Genomic DNA, 4,913 nt, shown 5'->3' on the forward strand with positions numbered 1-4,913 from the left:
CTCAACTGTGAGTTAATCTTCTTGATGATAGTGTCATTGACAGAGTTCTTCAATCACTACCACCAAGCTACAAGAGCTTCGTGATGAACTATAATATGCAAGGGATGGATAAGATGATTCCTGAGCTCTTCGCAACGCGGAGGTAGAAATCAACAAGGAGCATCAAGTGTTGATGGTCAACAAGACCAAGAGTTTCAAGAAAAAGGGTAAAGGGAAGAAGGGGAACTTCAAGAAGAACAACAAGCTAGTTGCTGCTCAAGTGAAAAAAGCCAAGTCTGGACCTAAGCCTGAGACTGAGTGCTTCTACTGCAAAGGGACTGGTCACTGGAAGAGGAACTGCCCCAAGTATTTGGCGGAGAAGAAGGATGGCAAAGTGAAAGGTATATTTGATATACATGTTATTGATGTGTACCTTACTAATGCTCGCAGTAGCGCTTGGGTATTTGATACTGGTTCTATTGCTAATATTTGCAACTCGAAACAGGGGCTACGGATTAAGCGAAGATTGGCCAAGGACGATGTCGGGGGGATGGACCCCAGGCAGGCAACGGAACCCGGATCTTCTTCAAAAACAACGGGGTCGGCACTGCCCCTCAATACCGGCACGCGCTTGGCCGAGTCGCTCGACCCGGCCAAGCCCTGCAAGCCGGCCAGACTAGCCGACCCGGTAAGACACGTCGACTCGGCCTCAACAACTAGCGCAAGACTGCCGAACCCGGCACGACCAAAGGTTCCTCAACAAGACAGCACCACCCGTGGCATGCTATGCAATCCAGCCGCGGGTCAGCACCCGTCCCATCCAAGCCGTGCGATGGGACAAGGCTTCAATCAATGATGACCGAGTTGATAGTGCCCCACCCATGCCTCTGGTCAGCGGGTACGTAGCAACAATGCTCCTCACCTACTCGCTGACCAAGGCCGTTGTGGCTACAGTGCCCCCGCCACTGACAATAGCAAGCGGCGACTTGACGGAGAGCACTGTACATGACTCGACTCGGCCATGCCCTGACGATTGACAAGAGGGCGCACAGTCCCCCTAGGCACGCGGGGCCCGCACCTAGGGGAACCTAGCGAACCACAAGCCCTCAGCGGGACCCAGCCCGGGTCCCCGGACGCTGACACTATGGACCCACCAACTTGTAACATTACCATTGTACCCTGGGGGTTGACTTATAAAACCCCCCAGGAGCCCTCATGCAGGGGGAGGGGGGAGAGATATAGACACACCAGAGAACTCATTCCATCACACTCGCCAAGTTAGTAACACCCAAGGAGAGGGAACTGCCTAAGCCTTGGCCAGTTTCCTTCCTCTTCCATACAGCTCCAGGAGCGACATTGTACTATCGATCATCCAACAACACTCAGCAGGACTAGGGGTATTATATCTCCGGAGAGCCCCAGACCTGGGTATGTCCGGCGTCCCGCGCCCGCTCATGCCAATCTCGCCTCTAGAGTCCACCAGCGCCCTCGAGCCTCCTCCTCTCTTTAGACATCCCTTGGCATCTGCCGTGCGCCCACCACGACAGTTGGCGCCCACCGTGGGGCAGCTCGAGGAGCTGGCCGGGAGCATGCTTCAGATGGGGCCCTTTTCCTACACCGACGAGTTTGTCGCGCTGGCGGACGACGTCATCGGCGCGCTCGCCACCTCCTTCGCTGCACTGCGCATCTCCGATGCGTTCGCGGCCGACGAGTACCCCAGCGAGGTGCTCAGCTACTCCGACTCTCCCCTCTCCCTCGGCGGCGGCGTCCCCGTCGGGGCAGCGGAGGTTCATGTGGAGGTCTTCGCCACCGGCGACGACGTCTCCTCCTTGTCGACGAGGAAGACCGCCAAAGCCAGGGCGCGGTGGAACGGCTCGAGCCGTTCGATCGGTTGTGTGCTGCAATGCAGTGCCTCCACATCCCAATCAGCACCGACGTCGACGCCACCAACGTCGCCGAGGCCCGAATCCAGCTCGAGGAAAGGCGCCAGCAGATGTTGGACCTGTTCGAGACGCTCGCCGCCACTCAGCATCGCCTGGACGCCGCTCAACTGGAGCGCAATGCCGCCCACAGATTCATGCCCGCCGAGGCCGGCCCAAGCCAGGTCGCCGATGTGCGTGCCCGGGGAGGAGCGATCGGCCGGGCCCTCGACGCCGTCCCAATCGTCTATGAGACCCCAGTGAAGAACATGCGCGCTACCCAGGCAGCCGCAACCGGCCTGGACTAGCTCGCGGGTGAGGAGCTGAAAGGGCACATCGGGCGGATGCGTGAACTCCTCCACGCCGCCAATGCCCAACAGGACCGCCTCAACCAGCTCGCCAAGCCGACGGGATCCGGATCCGCCCGCCTTGTCGGGTCCGGCGAACTTCTGCACACCGCTTCCTCGCCACCCGGCGAGGCGCACTTCGGCCGAACCCGGACTCGGCGCGACCCGGCCGCTACAGCCGCCGATGGATTGGGCGACGAGCCCGTCCTAGAGATCCAGCACGGACCCGGCCAGCACGGCAGGTGTCCGGCTCCAACCGACCCGCCCCCCCGTGGCCTGGCCGCAAGTCGACTCAGCCCACGCGCCATCGACGACGCCGACGCTCGCCACCGCCTCAATCGGCTCGCTCACTCCCTGGAGATGGAGGAGAGCAGCGCTATCGGGTGGGCGTGCTTCGGACCCCGCATCCAGGAGGAGCCTTTTCCCAAAGGATTCATGCTCCCCCGCGACACCCCCAAGTACAACGGGGCGGTGAAGCCAGAAGACTGGCTCACCGATTACACCACGGCCATTGGCATCACCGGTGCCAATCATCGTCTTGCCGTGCGCTACGCACCGCTCATTCTCCAAGGGTCGACCCGGACATGGTTGAACAGCCTGCTGACGAGCAGCATCAACACGTGGGTGGACTTCGAGGAAGCCTTCATCCGCAACTTCACGGGGACCTACAAGCGACCCGGCCGCCCTAGCCAGCTCGCCATGTGCGTGCAAGGGCCTACGGAGACCGTCTTTGAGTACCTCGCATGCTAGACCGAGCTCCGGAACAGCTGCGAGGGCGTCCATGAAGTCCAGGCGATCCAGTACTTCGTCAACGGGTGCTGAGACGACACCCTCCTCAAGCACAAGCTCTTACGCTCCGAGCCGACTACCATGGCCGCGCTCATGGTGACGGCGGACAAGTACGCCAACGCCGACTCCGCCATGAAGATCCAGGTGGCGCTGGATGAAGCCGGCAGGGCGAAGCCGGTCCCCCCTCCAAAACCGGCCGGCGAAAGCAGCCGATAGCAGCATCACCAGAACAACAAGCGCAAGGCCGACCAGCCAGCGCCACGTCGCGACAACCGGCTCGTCGCGGTCACCGAGCCCGCGGCGGACCCGGCGGCGAAGCGCTGGCAAACCGTCAAGATAGCATAGCAACCCGCCATGAGCTTCGAGCAGATGCTCGACGCCCCCTGCAAGCACCACAGTGGCGCAAGACCCTGCACGCACACGCTTCGGCAGTGCGCCATCACCAAGCGCATCATGAGGGGCGACCTCCCACCCCCTCCGGCTCCGGGCGCTGGACAACCGCCACCTCCTCCATTGCCGCCTCCAGCTGGCAGCGCGATGCGCGACGCTGCCTACCCGGACCAGAACGCGGCCTACGTCGTCTTCACCAGCCTCGGCGACGACAAGCGCAGCAAGCGCCTCCTTTGGCAGGAGGTGAACACCGTCGTCCCAGCCAAGCCAGGGTTCATGCATTGGTCGGATCGCCCGATCACCTGGACCCGGGAGGATCACCCGGCAGTCATGCCAAGTCCGGGTGGTTACGCCCTCATCCTCAGCCCCACCATCATTGCGTGGCGCACATGCAAGTTCTCCCGAGTCCTCGTCGACGGCGGCAGCAACATCAACATCCTCTACCGCGACACGATGACCAAGCTCGGCCTCAAGGCCGAGGACCTGGAGACGACCCGGATGATCTTTCACAGCATCGTGCCTGGCCTCTCCTGCTCCCCCATTGGTCGGGTCCAACTAGATGTCCTGTTCGGTGACAACAGCCACTTCAGGCGCGAACCGATCTGGTTCGAAGTGGTGGACCTGTCCAACGCGTATCACGCGTTGCTGGGCCGGCCCGCGCTCGCCATATTCATGGCGGTTCCCCACTATGCGTACCTGAAGATGAAGATGTCGGGTCCCAAGGGCCTCATCACCATCACCGGCGATTTCCGCAAGTCCCTGGAGTGCGCCCGAGACGGCGCCAAGTTGGCTGAGTCGCTGGTCATTGCCGAGGAGCGGCGCCAGCTCGACCGGATCATCGCCCTGGCAGGCGAGGCCTCCGCCGCGTCAATCCCGACCTCGGACCCGGCCGACGAGGCCGCCTTCAAGCCCTCCAAGGAGATAAAGAAAGTGAAGCTCAACCCAGAAGACCCCAGCTGCAGCAAGTATGTTGTCGTAGGCGCCTGCCTCGACATCAAATAGGAAGGTGAGCTCGTTGAATTCCTCCGTGAGAATCGGGATATCTTTGCATGGACCCCCAAGGACATGCCAAGTATCCCGAGGAAGTATGCTGAGCACAAACTTCACGTCCGCAAGGACGCCAAGCCCGTCCGTCAACCTCTACGATGATTTTCCGAAGAGAAGAGAAGAACCATTGGTGAAGAGGTCGCCAAGCTTCTGGCGGCCGGCTTCATAATGGAAGTGTTTCACCCAGAGTGGCTGGCCAACCCAGTCCTCGTCCTAAAGAAGAACAAGACCTGGCGCATGTGTATCGACTACACCAGCCTCAACAAGGCCTGTCCCAAGGATCCGTTCACCCTCCCGCGATCGACCAAGTCATCGAGTCGACCGCCGGGTGTGAGCTCCTGTCCTTCCTGGATGCTTACTCCGGCTACCACCAGATCAAGCTGGACCCGGCCGACGCCCTGAAGACGTCCTTCATCACGCCCTTCGGGGCGTATTGCTATGT

This window comes from Triticum urartu, chromosome 7 (assembly GCF_003073215.2).
Source record: "Triticum urartu cultivar G1812 chromosome 7, Tu2.1, whole genome shotgun sequence".
Lineage (NCBI taxonomy): Eukaryota > Viridiplantae > Streptophyta > Magnoliopsida > Poales > Poaceae > Triticum > Triticum urartu.